A 17,987-nucleotide genomic window follows, 5' to 3' on the forward strand; every position below is an offset into this window, starting at 1 on the left:
TAAACTAAAAGCAAACATCAAATAAAAATCAATACAAGAGGACGGAGCAAGATGGCCGAATAGGAACAGCTCCAGTCTCCAACTCCCAGCACGAGCGACACAGAAGACCAGCGATTTCTGCATTTTCAACTGAGGTACTGGGGTCATCTCACTAGGGAGTGCCGGACAATCGGTGCTGGTCAGCTGCTGCAGCACGACCAGCGAGAGCTGAAGCAGGGCGAGGCTTTGCCTCACCTGGGAAGCCCAAGGGGGAAGGGAATCTCTTTTCCTAGCCAGGGGAACTGAGACACACAACACCTGGAAAATCGGGTAATTCCCACCCCAATACTACGCTTGAAGCAAACGGGCACACCAGGAGATTATACCCACACCTGGCCGGGAGGGTCCCACGGCCACGGAGCCTCCCTCATTGCTAGCACAGCAGTCTGCGATCTAATCGCAAGGCAGCAGCGAGGCTGGGGGAGGGGCGCCTGCCATTGCTGAGGCTTAAGTAGGTAAACAAAGCCGCTGGGAAGCTCAAACTGGGTAGAGCTTACAGCAGCTCAAGGAAACCTGCCTGTCTCTGTAGACTCCACCTCTGGGGACAGGGCACAGCTAAACAACAACAATAAAAAAAAGCAGCAGAAACCTGTACAGACGCAAACGACTCTTTCTGACAGCTTTGAAGAGAGCAGTGGATCTCCCAACACGGAGGTTGAGATCTGAGAACGGACAGACTGCCTCCTCAAGTGGGTCCCTGACCCCTGAGTAGCCTAACTGGGAGACATCCCCCACTAGGGGCAGTCTGACAGCCCACACCTCACAGGGTGGAGTACACCCCTGAGAGGAAGCTTCCAAAGTAAGAATCAGACAGGTACACTCGCTGTTCAGCAATATTCTATCTTCGGCAACCTCTGCTGCTGATACCCAGGCAAACAGGGTCAGGAGTGGACCTCAAGCAATCTCCAACAGACCTACAGCTGAGGGTCCTGACTATTAGAAGGAAAACTATCAAACAGGAAGAAAACCTATACCAAAACCCCATCAGTACGTCACCATCATCAAAGACTAGAGGCAGATAAAACCACAAATATGGGGAAGAAGCAGGGCAGAAAAGCTGGAAATTCAAAAAATAAGAGCGCATCTCCCCCTGCAAAGGAGCGCAGCTCATCACCAGCGACGGATCAAAGCTGGTCAGAGAATGACTTTGACGAGATGAGAGAAGAAGGCTTCAGCCCATCAAACTTCTCAGAGCTAAAGGAGGAATTACATACCCAGCGCAAAGAAACTAAAAATCTTGAAAAAAGAGTGGAAGAATTGATAGCTAGAATAATTAATGCAGAGAAGGTCATAAACGAAATGACAGAGATGAAAACCATGACATGAGAAATACGTGACAAATGCACAAGCTTCAGTAACCAACTTGATCAACTGGAATAAAGAGTATCAGCGATTGAGGATCAAATGAATGAAATGAAGCGAGAAGAGAAACCAAAAGAAAAAAGAAGAAAAAGAAATGAACAAAGCCTGCAAGAAGTATGGGATTATGTTAAAAGACCAAATCTACGTCTGATTGGGGTGCCTGAAAGTGAGGGGGAAAATGGAACCAAGTTGGAAAACACTCTTCAGGATATCATCCAGGAGAACTTCCCCAACCTAGTAGGTCAGGCCAACATTCAAATTCAGGAAATACAGAGAACGCCACAAAGATACTCCTCGAGAAGAGCAACTCCAAGACTCATAATTGCCAGATTCACCAAAGTTGAAATGAAGGAAAAAATCTTAAGGGCAGCCAGAGAGAAAGGTCGGGTTACCCACAAAGGGAAGCCCATCAGACTAACAGCAGACCTCTCAGCAGAAACTCTCCAAGCCAGAAGAGGGTGGGGGCCAATATTCAACATTCTTAAAGAAAATAATTTTAAACCCAGAATTTCATATCCAGCCAAACTAAGTTTCATAAGTGAAGGAGAAATAAAATCCTTTACAGATAAGCAAATGCTTAGAGATTTTGTCACAACCAGGCCTGCCTTACAAGAGACACTGAAGGAAGCCCTAAACATGGAAAGGAACAACTGGTACCAGCCATTGCAAAAACATGCCAAAATGTAAAGACCATCGATGCTAGGAAGAAACTGCATCAACTAATGAGCAAAATAACCAATTAATACCATAATGGCAGGATCAAGTTCACACATAACAATATTAACCTTAAATGTAAATGGACTAAATGCTCCAATTAAAAGACACAGACTGGCAAACTGGATAAAGAGTCAAGACCCATCAGTCTGCTGTATTCAGGAGATCCATCTCACATGCAGAGACATACATAGGCTCAAAATAAAGGGATGGAGGAAGATCTACCAAGCAAATGGAGAACAAAAAAAAGCAGGGGTTGCAATCCTAGTCTCTGATAAAACAGACTTGAAACCATCAAAGATCAAAAGAGACAAACAAGGCCATTACATAATGGTAAAGGGATCAATTCAACAGGAAGAGCTAACTACCCTAAATATATATGCACCCAATACAGGAGCACCCAGATTCATAAAGCAAGTCCTTAGAGACTTACACAGAGACTTAGACTCCCATACAATAATAATGGGAGACTTCAACACTCCACTGTCAACATTAGACAGATCAACGAGACAGAAAGTTAACAAGAATATCCAGAAATTGAACTCATCTCTGCACCAAGCAGACCTAATGTCTATCTATAGAACTCTCCAACCCAAATCAACGGAATATACATTCTTCTCAGTACCACATCGCACTTATTCCAAAATTGACCACATAATTGGAAGTAAAGCACTCCTTAGCAAATGTAAAAGAACAGAAATTATAACAAACTGTCTCTCAGACCACAGTGCAATCAAACTAGAACTCAGGACTAAGAAACTCAATCAAAACCGCTCAACTACATGGAAACTGAACAACCTGCTCCTGAATGACTACTGGGTACATAACGAAATGAAGGCAGAAATAAAGATGTTCTTTGAAACCAATGAGAACAAAGATACAACATACCAGAATCTCTGGGACACATTTAAAGCAGTGTGTAGAGGGAAATTTATAGCAGTAAATGCCCACAAGAGAAAGCTGGAAAGATCTAAAATTGACACTCTAACATCACAATTGAAAGAACTGGAGAAGCAAGAGCAAACACATTCAAAAGCTAGCAGAAGGCAAGAATAACTAAGATCAGAGCAGAACTGAAGGAGATAGAGACACAAAAAACCCTCCAAAAAAATCAATGAATCCAGGAGTTGGTTTTTTGAAAAAATCAACAAAATTGACAGACCGCTAGCAAGACTAATAAAGAAGAAAAGAGAGAGTAATCAAATAGATGCAATAAAAAATGATAAAGGGGATATCACCACCGACCCCACAGAAATACAAACTATCATCAGATAATACTATAAACACCTCTATGCAAATCAACTAGAAAATCTAGAAGAAATGGATAATTTCCTGGACACTTACACTCTTCCAAGACTAAACAGGAAGAAGTTGAATCCCTGAATAGACCAATAGCAGGCTCTGAAATTGAGGCAATAATTAATAGCCTACCAACCAAAAAAAGTCCAGGACCAGATGGATTCCCAGCTGAATTCTACCAGAGGTACAAGGAGGAGCTGGTACCATTCCTTCTGAAACTAATCCAATCAATAGAAAAAGAGGGAATCCTCCCTAACTCATTTTATGAGGCCAACATCATCCTGATACCAAAGCCTGGCAGAGACACAACAAAAAAAGAAAATTTTAGACCAATATCCCTGATGAACATCGATGCAAAAATCCTCAATAAAATACTGGCAAACCGGATTCAGCAGCACATCAAAAAGCTTATCCACCATGATCAAGTGGGCTTCATCCCTGGGATGTAAGGCTGGTTCAACATTCGCAAATCAATACACGTAATCCAGCATATAAACAGAACCAAAGACAAGAACCACATGATTATCTCAATAGATGCAGAAAAGGCTTTTGACAAAATTCAACAGCCCTTCATGCTAAAAACGCTCAATAAATTCGGTATTGATGGAACGTACCTCAAAATAATAAGAGCTATTTATGACAAACCCACAGCCAATATCATACTGAATGGGCAAAATCTGGAAAAATTCTTTTTGAAAACTGGCACAAGACAGGGATGCCCTCTCTCACCACTCCTATTCAACATAGTGTTGGAAGTTCTGGCTAGGGCAATCAGGTAAGAGAAAGAAATCAAGGGTATCCAGGTAGGAAAAGAAGAAGTCAAATTGTCCCTGTTTGCAGATGACATGATTGTATATTTAGAAAACCCCATTGTCTCAGCCCAAAATCTCCTTTAACTGATAAGCAACTTTAGCAAAGTCTCAGGATACAAAATTAATGTGCAAAAATCACAAGCATTCTTATACACCAGTAACAGACAAACAGAGAGCCAAATCATGAATGAACTTCCATTCACAATTGCTTCAAAGAGAATAAAATACCTAGGAATCCAACTTACAAGGGATGTAAAGAACCTCTTCAAGGAGAACTACAAACCACTGCTCAGTGAAATCAAAGAGGACACAAACAAATGGAAGAACATACCATGCTCATGGATAGGAAGAATCAATATCATGAAAATGGCCATACTGCCCAAGGTTATTTATAGATTCAATGCCATCCCCATCAAGCTACCAATGAGTTTCTTCACAGAATTGGAAAAAACTGCTTTAAAGTTCATATGGAACCAAAAAAGAGCCCACATTGCCAAGACAATCCTAAGTCAAAAGAACAAAGCTGGAGGCATTATGCTACCTGACTTCAAACTATACTACAAGGCTACAGTAACCAAAACAGCATGGTACTGGTACCAAAACAGAGATATAGACCAATGGAACAGAACAGAGTCCTCAGAAATAATACCACACATCTACAGCCATCTGATCTTTGACAAATCTGAGAGAAACAAGAAATGGGGAAAGGATTCCCTATTTAATAAATGGTGCTGGGAAAATTGGCTAGCCATAAGTAGAAAGCTGAAACTGGATCCTTTCCTTACTCCTTATACGAAAATTAATTCAAGATGGATTAGAGACTTAAATGTTAGACCTAATACCATGAAAACCCTAGAAGAAAACCTAGATAGTACCATTCAGGACATAGGCATGGGCAAGGACTTCATGTCTAAAACACCAAAAGCAATGGCAGCAAAAGCCAAAATTGACAAATGGGATCTAATTAAACTAAAGAGCTTCTGCACAGCAAAAGAAACTACCATCAGAGTGAACAGGCAACCTACAGAATGGGAGATAATTTTTGCAATCTACTCATCTGACAAAGGGCTAATATCCAGAACCTACAAGGAACTCAAACAAATTTACAAGAAAAAAACCAACAACCCCATCAAAAAGTGGGGAAAGGATATGAACAGACATTTCTCAAAAGAAGACATTCATACAGCCAACAGACACATGAAAAAATGCTCATCATCACTCACCATCAGAGAAATGCAAATCAATACCACAATGAGATACCATCTCACACCAGTTAGAATGGCAATCATTAAAAAGTAGGAAACAACAGGTGTTGGAGAGGATGTGGAGAAATAGGAACACTTTTACACTGTTGGTGGGATTGTAAACTAGTTCAACCATTATGGAAAACAGTATGGCGATTCCTCAAGGATCTAGAACTAGATGTACCATATGACCCAACCATCCCACTACTGGGTATATACCCAAAGGATTATAAATCATGCTGCTACAAAGAGACAGGCACACGTATGTTTATTGTGGCACTATTCACCATAGCAAAGACTTGGAATCAACCCAAATGTCCATCTGTGACAGACTGGATTAAGAAAATGTGGCACATGTACACCATGGAATATTATGCAGCCATAAAAAAGGATGAGTTTGCATCCTTTGTAGGGACATGGATGCAGCGGGAAACCATCATTCTTAGCAAACTATCACAAGAACAGAAAACCAAACACCGCATGTTCTCACTCATAGGTGGGAACTGAATAATGAGATCACTTGGACTCGGGAAGGGGAACATCACACACTGGGGCCTATCATGGGGAGGGGGGAGGGGGGAGGGATTGCATTGGGAGTTATACCTGATATAAATGATGAATTGATGGGTGCTGTCGAGTTGATGGGTGCAGCACACCAACATGGACAAGTATACATATGTAACAAACCTGCACATTATGCACATGTACCCTAGAACTTAAAGTATAATAAAAATATAAAATAAAAATAAAAATAAAAATAAAATTTCTAAAAAAAAAAAAAAATCAATACAAGCCAGACAGAAAAGGCTGGAATAAATAATCCTTCAATGAAAAACTATAGATATACATCCACAGGAAGCAACAAACAGGGAACCGTGACTCCCCAAATGGGCAAAGCAAGAAACAATCCTCTGAATCTAATGAGATAGCAGTGTGTGAACTATCTAAGAATTCAGAATAGCAGTGATTTTTTTTTTTGTTTGTTCTTGTTTGTTTTTATTATACTTTATAGTCTTGGGTACATGTGCAGAATGTGCAGTTTTGTTACAGACGTATGCACATGCCATCGTGGTTTGCTGCACCCATCAATCCGCCATCTACATTAGGTATTTCTCCTAATGCTATCCCTCCCCTAGTCCCGCACCCCCGAGCAGGCCCCAGTGTGTGATGTTCCCCTCCTTGTGTCCATGTGCTCTCATTGTCCCACTTATGGGTGAGAACATGCAGTATTTGGTTTTCTGTTCTTCTGATAGTTTGCTGAGAATGATGATTTCCGGCTTCATCTATATCCCTGCAAAGGACATGAACTCATCCATTTTTATGGCTCCATAGTATTCCATGGTGTATATGTGCCACATTTGCTTTATCCAATCTGTCATTGATGGACATCTGGACAGGTTCCAAGTCTTCGCTGCTGTGAATAGTGCCACTATAAATATATGTGTACGTGTGTCTTTTTTTTTTTTTCTTTTTTTGTGTGTGAGATGGAGTCTCGCTCTGTTGCCCAGGCTGGAGTGCAGTGGCACGATCTCCACTCACTGCAAGCTCTGCCGCCTCTCAAGTTCACGCCATTCTCCTGCCTCAGCCTCGAGAAGCTGGGACTGCAGGTGCCCACCACCATGCCCGGCTAATTTTTTTTTTTTTTTGTATTTTTAGTAGAGATGGGGTCTCACCATGTTCACCAGGATAGTTTCGATCTCCTGAACTCGTGATCCATCCGCCTCGGCCTCCCAAAGTGCTGGGATTACAGGCATGAGCCACTGTGCCCTGCAGTATGTGTCTTTATAGTAGAACAATTTATAATCTTTTGGGTATATACTCAGTAATGGGATTGCTGGGTCAAATGGTATTTCTAGTTGTAGATCTAGATCTAGATCTAGATCAGTGAGGAATCGCCACACTATCTTCCACAATGGTTGAACTAATTTAGACTTCCACCAACAGTGTAAAAGCATTCCTATCTCTCCACATCCTGTCCAGCATCTGTTGTTTCCTGACGTTTTAATGATTGCCATTCTAACTGTCATTAGATGGTATCTAATTGTGGTTTTGATTTGCATTTCTCTAATGACCAGTGATGATGAGAATTTTTTTCATATGACTTTGGCTGCATAAATGCCTTCTTTTGAGAAGTGTCTGCTCATATCCTTTGCCCACTTTTTGATGTGGTTGTTTGTTTTTTTCTTGTAAATTTGTTTAAGTTCTTTGTAGATTCTGGATATTAGCCCTTTGTCATATGGATAGACTGTGAAAATTTTCTCCCATTCTGTAGGTTGCCTGTTCACTCTGATGATAGTTTCTTTTGCCATGCAGAAGCTCTTTAGTTTAATTAGATCCCATTTGTCAATTTCAGCTTTTGATGCCATTGCTTTTGGTGTTTTAGACATGAAGTCTTTGTCCATGCCTATGTCCTGAATGATATTGCATAGGTTTTCTTCTAAGATTTTTATGGATTTAGGTCTTCATTCAAGTCTTTAATTCATCTTGAGTTGATTTTTGTATAAGGTTCAAGGAAGTGGTCCAGTTTCAGTTTTCTGCATATGGCTCGCCAGCTTTCCCAACATCATTTATTAAATAGGGAATCTTTCCTCCATTGCTTGTTTGTGTCAGGCTTGTCAAAGATCAGATGGTTGTAGATGTGTGGTGTTATTTCTGAGGCCTCTGTTCTGTTCCATTGGTCTATATCTCTGCTTTGGTACCAGTATCATGCTGTTTTGGTTACTGTAGCCTTTTAGTATAGTTTGAAGTCACGTAGTGTGATGCCTACAGCTTTGTTCTTTCTGCTTAGGGCTGTCTTAGCTATGCAGGCTCTTTTTTGGTTCCACATGAAGTTTAAAGTAGTATTTTCCAATTCTGTAAAGAAAGTCAATGGTAGCTCAATGGGGATAGCATTGATTCTATAAATTACTTTAGGGAATATGGCCATTTTCATGATATTGATTCCTCCTATCCATGAACATGGCATGTTTTTCCATTTGTTTGTGTCCTCTCTTATTTCCTCGAGCAGTGGTTTGTAGTTCTCCTTGAAGAGGTCCTTCCCATTCTCCTTAAGTTGTATTCCTAGGTATTTTATTCTCTTTGTAGCAATTGTGAATGGGAATTCACTCATGATTTGGCGCTCTCTCTCTCTCTCTCTCTCTCTATTATTGGTGTATAGGAATGCTTGTGATTTCTGCACAATGATTTTGTATCCTGACACTTTCCTGAAGTTGCTTATCAGCCTAAGGAAATTTTGGACTGAGATGATGGGGTTTTCTAAATATACAATCATGTCATCTGCAAAGAGAGACAATTTGTCTTCACTCTTCCTATTTGAATACACTTTATTTCTTTCTATTGCCTCATTGCCCTGGCCAGAACTTCCAATACTATGTTGAATAGGAGTGGTGAAAGAGGGCATCCTTGTCTTGTGCCGGTTTTCAAAGGGAATGCTTCCAGATTTTGTTCATTCAGTATGATATTGGCTGTGGGTTTGTCATAAATAGCTGTATTATTTTGAGATACATTCCATCAATATTTAGTTTATTAGAGTTTTTAGCATGAAGCAGTGTTGAATTTTGTCAAAGGTCTTTTCTGCATCTACTAAGATAATCACGTGGTTTTTGTCATTGGTTCTGTTTATGTGATGGATTACATTTATTGATTTGCATATGTTGAACCAGCCATGCATTCCAGGGATGAAGCCAACTTAATCATGGTGAATAAGCTATTTGGTGTGCTGCTGGATTCAGTTTGCCAGTGTTTCATTGAAGATTTTCGCTTCGATGTTTATCAGGGATATTGTCCTAAGTTTTTCTCTTTTTGGTTGTGTCTCTGCCAGATTTTGGTATCAGGATGATGCTGACCTCATAAAATGAGTTAGGGAAGATTCCCTCTTTTTCTATTGATTGAAATAGTTTCAGAAGGAATGATACCAGCTCCTTTTTGTACTTCTGGTAGCATTCGGCTGTGAATCTGTCTTTTTTTGGTTGGTAGGCTATTAATTACTGCCTCAATTTCAGAAGTTGTTATTGCTCTATTCAGGGATTCGACTTCTTCCTGGTTTAGACTTGGGAGGGTGTATGTGGTCAGGAATTTATCCATTTCTTCTAGATTTTCTAGTTTATTTGCATAGAGGTGTTTACAGTATTCTCTGATGGTAGTTTGTATTTCTATGGGGTTGGTGATGATATCCCCTTTATCATTTTTTATTGTGTTTATTTGATTCTTCTCTCTTTTCTTCTTTATTAGTCAGGCTAGAGGTCTATCTGTGCTGTTGAACTTTTCAAAAAACCAGCTCCTGGATTCATTGATTTTTTTGAAGGACTTTTTCTGTATCTATCTCCTTCAGTTCTGCTTTAATCTTAGTTATTTCTTGTCTTCTGCTAGCTTTTGAATTTATTTGCTGTTGCTTTTCTAGTTCTTTTAATTATGATGTTAGGTTGTCAATTGTGTATCTTTCCTGCTTTCCCTCGTGGGCATTTAGTGGTATAAATTTCTCTAAACACACTGCTTTAAATGTGTACCAGAGATTCTGGTACATTGTGTCTTCGTTATCATTGGTTTCAAAGAGCATCTTTATTTCTGCCTTCATTTCATTATTTACCCAGTAGTCATTCAGGAGCAGGTTGTTCAGTTTCCATGCAGTTGTGTGGTTTTGAGTATGTTTCTTAATCCTGAGATTTAATTTGATTGCACTGTAGTTTGAGAGACTGTTTGTTATGATACCCTTCTGTTGCATTTGCTAAGGAGTGTTTTACTTCCAATTATGTGGTCAATTTTAGAATAAGCGCAACGAGCTGCTGAGAAGAATGTATATTCTGTTGATTTGGGGTGGAGAGTTCTGTAGATGTCTATTAGTTCCTCTTGGTCCAGAGCTGAATTGGAGTCCTAGATATCCTTGTTAATTTTCTGTCTCGTTGATCTAATATTGACAGTGGGGTGTTAAAGTCTCCCAGTATTATTGTGTGGGACTCTAAGTCTATTTGTAGGTCTCTAAGAACTTATGTTATGAATCTGGGTGCTCCTGTATTGGGTGTGTATATATTTAGGATAGTTAGCTTTTCTTGTTGCATTGATCGCTTTATCATTATGTAATGCCTTTCTTTGTCTGCTTTGATCTTTGTTGGTTTAATATCTGTTTTATCAGAGATTAGGATTGCAACTCCTGCTTTTTTTTTGCTTTCCATTTGCTTGGTACATATTGCTCCATCCCTTTATCTTTGAGCCTATGTGCGTTTGCACATATGATGGAACTCCTGAATACAGCACACTGATGGGTCTTGACTCTTTATCCAATTTGCCAGTCTGTGTCTTTTAATTGGGGCATTTAGCCCATTTATATTTAAAGCTAATATTGTTATGTGTGAATTTGATCATGTCATTATGATGCTAGCTGGTTATTTTTCCCATTAGTTAATGCAGTTTATTCATAGTGTCAGTGATCTTTATAATTTGGTATGTTTTTGAACTGGCTGGTACTGGTTGTTCCTTTCCATGTTTAGTGCTTCCTTCAGGAGCTCCTACAATGCAGGCCTGGTGATGATAAAATGTCTCAGCATTTGCTTGTCTGTAAAGGATTTTATTTCTCCTTAACTTATGAAGCTTAGTTTGACTGGATATGAAATTCTGGGTTGAAAATTCTTTTCTTTAAGAATGTTGAATATTGACCCCCACTCTCTTTTGGATTGTAGAGTTTCTGCTGCAAGATCCGCTGTCAGTCTGATGGGCTTCCCTTTGTGAGTAACCCAACCTTTCTCTCTGGCTGCCCTTAACATTTTTTCCTTCATTTCAACCTTGATGAATCTGATAATTATGTGTTTTGAGGTTGCTCTTCTTGAGGAATATCTTTGTGATGTTCTCTGTATTTTCTGAATTTGAATGTTGGTCTGCCTTGCTAAGTTGGGGACGTTCTCCTGGATAATATCCTGAAGAGTGTTTTCCAACTTGGTTCCATTCTCCCCATCACTTTCAGGTAAACCAATCAAACATAGATTTAGTCGTTTCTCATAGTCCTATATTTCTTGGAGGCTTTTTTTTTTTTTCCGTTTCTTTTTATTCTTATTTCTCTTATCTTGTCTTCTCACTTTATTTCATTAAGTTGATCTTCAATGTCTGATATCGTTCTTCTGCTTGACAAATTTGACTATTGATACTTGTGTATGCTTCACGAAGTTCTTGTGCTGTGTTTTTCAGCTCCATCAGGTCATTTATGCTCTTCTCTAAACTGGTTATTCTAGCTAGCAATTCATCTGACCTTTTTTCAAGGTTCTTAGCCTCCTTGCATTGGGTTAGAACATGCCCCTTTAGCTCAGAGGAGTTCATTATTACCCACCTTCTGAAGCCTACTTCTGTCAATTCATCAAACTCATTCTCCATCCAGTTTTGTTCCCTTGCTTGGCAGGAGTTGTGATCCTTTGGAGGAGAAGCTGCATTCTGGGTTTTGAAATTTTCAGCCTTTGCACGGGTTTCTCCCCATCTCTGTGGATTTGTCTACCTTTGGTCTTTAATATTGGTGACCTTCAGTGGGGTCTTTGAGTGGATATGCTGTTCCTTTCTGTTTGTTAGTTTTTCTTGTAACAGTCAGGCCCCTCTGCTGCAGGTCTGCTGGAGTTTGCTGGAGGTCAACTCCAGACCCTGTTTGCCTGGGTATCACCAGTGCAGGCTGCAGAACACCAAAGATTGCTGCCTGTTCTTTCCTCCGGTAGATTTGTCCCAGAGTGGCACCTGTTAGAAGCCAGCCAGAGCTGCCCTGCACAAGGTGTCTTTTGGCCCCTACTGAGAGGTGTCTCCCAGTCAGGATACACGGGTGTCAGGGACCCACTTGATGAGGCAGTCTGACCCTTAACAGAGCTCGAATGCTGTGTAGGAGGTCCACTGCTGTCTTCAGAGGCGTCAGGCAAGGAGGTTTAAGTCTGCTGAAGCTGTGCCCACAGCTGCCCCTTCCCTCAGGTGCTCTGTCTCAGGGAGTTGGGGGTTTTATCTGTATGTTCCTCATTGTGGCTGATGACTTCTCTTCAGAGATGCCCTGCCCAGAGAGGAGAAATCTGGCAGTCTGGCCACAGCAGCCTTACTGAGCTGCAATGGGCTCCACCCAGTTCAGACTTCCTGGCAGCTTTGTTTACACTGTGAGGGTAAAACCGCCTACTCAAGCCTCAGCAATGGCAGACGCCCCTCCCTACATGAAGCTCCAGCATCTCTGGTCGATCTCAGACTGCTGCTGTGCTGGCAGCGAGAATTTCAAGCCAGTACATCTTAGTTTGCTGGGCTCCATGGGAGTGGGACCCACCAAGCCAGACCACTTGGCTCCCTGGCTTCAGCACCCCTTTTCCAGGCACCACTGGAGTATGGGGAAAAAAAGAAAAACAAAAAAACTCCTGCAGCTAGTTCAGTGTCCACCCAAACAGCTGCCCAGTTTTGTGCTTGAAACCCAGGTTCCTGGTGGGGTAGGCACCGGAGGGAATCTCCTAGTCTGTGGGTTGTGAAGAATGTGGGAAAAGCGTGTTTCTTTTTCTTTTTCTTTCTGGGCTGGATTACAGGGTTCCTCAGGCTCAGTCCCTCACAGCTTCCCTTGCCCTTCCGGGGTGAGGCGATGCTCCACCCTTTTTCGGCACACCCTCCATGGGCTGCATCCACAGTCCAACTAGTCCCAATGAGATGAACCAGGTACCTCAGTTGGAAATGCAGAAATCACCCGCCTTCTGCATCGATCTCACTGGGAGCTGCAGATTAGAGCTACTCCTATTCAGCCATCTTGCCAGCAATCCTCCCAAAATAGCAGTTTTAAGGAAACTCAGTGATCTCCAAGCTAACAAAGAAAAGCAATTCAGAAATTTATCAGATAAATTTAACAAAGAGGTTGAAATAAAAATAAGCCAAACAGAAATCTTGGAACTGAGAAATACATTTGCTGAACTGAAAAACTTATTAGAGGCTCTCAACAGCAGAATAGATCAAGCATAGGAAAGAATTAGTGAGATCAAAGACAGGCTCTCTATAAATACAGCCAAAGGAGAAAAAGGAAAAAAGAATGAAAAGGAATGAAGATTCCCTACAAGATATACAAAGTTACCTCAAAAGACCAAATCTAAGAATTATTGGTGTTTCAGAGGAAGTTGAGCAAGAAAAGGGGGTAGAAAGTTTATTCAAAGAAATAATAACAGAAAAATCTCCAAAATTTGAAAAATATATAAATATTCAGGTATAGGAAGCTTAGAGAATATTAAACAAATTTAACTCAAATAAGACTAACACAAGGAATGTAATAACCAAACACTCAATGGTCAAGTACAAAGAGAGGTTTCTAAAAGCAGCAAGAGGAAAGAAGCAAATCATATATAAAGAAACTCCTGTTTGTCTGGCAACAAAGTTCTCAATGCAAACCAAACAGGTCAGGAGGCAGTAGGAAGACATTTTTAAAGCACTCAAAGAAAAAGAAAAAAAAAAACCTTCCATTCTTTACTGGGTACAGTAAAGAATAAAGTAAAAAATAAAGAATAAATAAAAACATATTATAAAATAAATACCTTTTTAAAGAATAAAGTAAAAAATAAAGAATACAGTAAAAAATAAAGAATAGCTTTGCTGTTTTCAGTGAAGCTATTCTTCAACTATGAAAATCTTTCTCAGACAAGAAAAACAAAAGCTGAGACAATTCACTGCCACAAGACCCATCTTACAAGAAATATCAATGAGAGTTCTTTAATCTGTAAAAAGAAAATACTAACATACAAACAAAAAAAAAAATGAAGGCATAAAACCCATAGGTAAAATTAAATATAAGGACAAACGCAGAATATTTTTACATTGTAATTGTGATGTGCAATCTGCTTATAATGCTAATATGAAACCCAAAAGGCAAATCTATCAAAAGCCGTAACAGATATAACAACCTGTTAAAAGTAATATAAAGCTGTGTAAATTGAAACAACATAACATCAAAATGGGAGAGGAATGGAGTTACAGTGTAGAGGTTTTTTAAAAAAAGTTTTTATTTGTTTATTCTTTTCTTTGTCATACATGTCCTCTTTTAGAAATAACTTGTTATGTCTATTTTTGTAAGCCTCGTAGTAATAATCACAATGCAAAAACCTGTGATATATTCATGACAAATTAAAAGCAATGACAAAAAATATTACCAGAGACAAATCACTTAGCTACAAAGGAAGGCAGTAATAAAGAAAGAAAGGAGGAGAAGTGTTTAAAAAAAAAAAAAAAAAATCCGAAAATGAGCACCAAACTGGCAGTAGTGAGTCCTTATTTATCAATAATAACAATGAATGTAATTCAATTCAGTTCTCCAATTAAAAGACAAAGCGTAGCTGAAAGGACAAAGGAACACAATCCACCTCTAAGTTGCTTACAAGAAACCCACTTTACCTATAAAGATACACATGTACCGAAAGTGAAAGGGTGGCAAAAGGTTTCCATGCAACTGAAAATCAAAAAGACAGCAAGAGTAGCTGTACTTACACCAGATAAATAGACTACAAATCAAAGGCTGTAAAAAGCAATAAAGAAGTTTACTATATAATGATAAAGGGATCAATTTAGCAAGAGAATATAACAATTATAAACATGTATGCACCCAACACCAGAGCTCCCAAGTATATGAAGCAAACATTAATAGATCTAAAGAGAAAGACAGACTGCAATAAAGCAATAGTAGGGGAGTTCAATGCCCTACTCTTAATAATGGAGATCATCCAGACAGAAAAATTAACAAAGAATCATAGTACGTAAACTGCACACTAGACCAAATAGGCCTAACTGACATTTACAGAACGTATCACCCAACTGCCGCAGAATACATATTTTATTCATCAACACATGGGACATTCTTGAGCACAGACCATATCTTAGGCCGCAAAACAAGTGAAGTTCAAAAATAAAAATCATGGCCGGGCGCGGTGGCTTAAGCCTGTAATCCCAGCACTTTGGGAGGCCGAGACGGGCGGATCACGAGGTCAGGAGATCGAGACCATCCTGGCTAACACGGTGAAACCCTGTCTCTACTAAAAATACAAAAACTAGCCGGGTGAGGTGGCGGGCGCCTGTAGTCCCAGCTACTAGGGAGGCTGAGGCAGGAGAATGGTGTAAACCCAGGAGGCGGAGCTTGCAGTGAGCTGAGATCCGGCCACTGCACTCCAGTCCGGGCGACAGAGCGAGACTCCGCCTCAAAAAAAAAAAAAAAAATTAAAATCATATCCAGTATCTTTTCTGACCACAATGAAATAAAAGTAGAAACCAATAACAAGAGGAATTTCAGAAACTACACAATTACCTAGAAATTAAATAGCATGCTCTTAAATGATCAATGGGTCAACATAGAAATCCAGAAGAAAATTTTTAAAATTCTTGAAACAAATGAAGATGGAAACACAATATACCAAAACCTATGGGATAAAGAATAAGGAGTACTAAGACAGAAATTTATAGCAATAGACTTCATCAACAAAGTAGAAACATTTCAAATAAATGACCTAACAATGCATACCAAGGAACTAGAAAAGCAGGAACAAACCAAATCCAAATTAGTAGAAGGCAGGAAATAAAAAAGAGCAGAGCAGAAATAAATGAAATTGAGACTGTGAAAACAATTGAGAAAGCCAATTCAATGAAGACTTGTTTTTTTTTTTTTTTGAAGATAAACAAAATTGACAAAACTTTAGCTAGACTAAGAGAAAGAGAGAGAAGATTCAAATAAAATCAGAAACAAAAAAGGAAACATAACAACTGAGAACTGAGAAATACAGAGAACCAGTAAGACTCTTATGAACAATAATACACTAACAAATGGGAAAACCTGAAACTGATAAATTCCTGAATACATGAAACCTACCAAGATTGAACCATGAAGAAATAGAACTCTTCACAAACCAATAACAAGTAACGACATAGAAGTTGTAATAAAAACTCTCCCATCAAAGAGAAAACCACAACCTGATAGTTTCACTATTGAACTCTACCAAATATTTAAAGATGAACTATTAACAATTCTCAAACTCTTCAAAAGTATTGAAGAGGAGGCAGTACTTTCAAACTCATTCTACACTGTGGCTCATATCTATAATCTGAGCAATTTTGGAGGCTGAGGCAGGAGGATTGCTTGAAGCTAGGAATTTGAGACCAGCCTGGACAACGTAGTGAGAACGATTATATATATATATATATATATATATATATATATATATATATATATATAAAGTGTATATATACACACACACACACACTTTTAAAAATATATATTTTATATATGTATTTTAAAATAGATATATTTTATATGTGTATTTTAGTAGAGAATGGTTCTCACTATGTTGCCCAGGCTGGTCTCAAATATATATATATATATATATATATATATATATATATAATATAATACACAATATATATTTTTCAGTATAGTCTGTATATATATATTTTAGTAGAATATGTGTGTGTGTATGTATATATATGTATATATTTTTACCCTCAGAAGGCTGAGGCAAGAGGATTGCTTGAGCTCAGGAGTCTGAGGCTGCAGTGAGCTATAATCATACTACTGCCCTCCAGTCTGGGTGACAGAGCAAGACTCTGTCGCTAAAAATAATAATGATAGTAAATATTTTTTAATTTAAAAATTTAAAAAAATAAAGCAAACACATTCTATGAGGCCAACATTGCCATGATACCAAAACCAGACAAACAAACAGCAATAACAAAAATTAGGCCAATATCACTGATGAACATAGATGCAAAAATTCCCAACAAAATATTGGCAAACTGAATTCAACAATACATTAAAAAGGTATTTCACCATGATCAAATGGGGTTCATGTCACAGGTGCAAGGATGGTAGAACATACATAAATCAATAAATATAGTACATAACATGAGCAGAATGAAGGACAAAAACCATATGATCATCTCAATAGATGCTAACAAAGTATTCAATAAAATTCAACATCCCTTTATGATAAAAACCCTCAACATACTGGGTATATAAGGAACATACCTCAAAATAATAAATACCTTATATGATAAACCCACAAGACAAAGATGTACACTTTCATCATTTTTGTTCAAAATAATACTAGAAATATTAGCCACAGAAATTAGGCAAAAGAAATAAACAAAGGATATCTAAATTGGAAAGGAAAAAGTCAAACTAGCATTTCTCATAGATGACATAATCTTATATTCAGAAAAACCTAAAGACTTCACCAAAAAACTTTTAAAACTGATTAACAATTTCAGTAAATTTCCAGCATACAAAATCAACATGTAAAAATCAGTAGCGTTAGATACACCAATAAAGAACTATCTGAAAAAAATCAAGAAAGGGGCCAGGAACAGTGGCTTTCACCTGTAATCCCAACACTTTGGGAGGCTGAGGTGGGAGGAGTTTGACACCAGGCTCTGCAACATAGCAAGATGCCATCTCTACTTTAAAAAAAATACAATAAAATTGGACCCCTTCCTTATACCATATACAAAAATCAACTCAAGATGGATTAAAGACTTAAATGTAAAGCACAAAACTATAAAAACCCCAGAAGAA

This window comes from Rhinopithecus roxellana, chromosome 10, assembly GCF_007565055.1.
Source record: "Rhinopithecus roxellana isolate Shanxi Qingling chromosome 10, ASM756505v1, whole genome shotgun sequence".
NCBI classification, from domain to species: Eukaryota; Metazoa; Chordata; class Mammalia; order Primates; family Cercopithecidae; genus Rhinopithecus; species Rhinopithecus roxellana.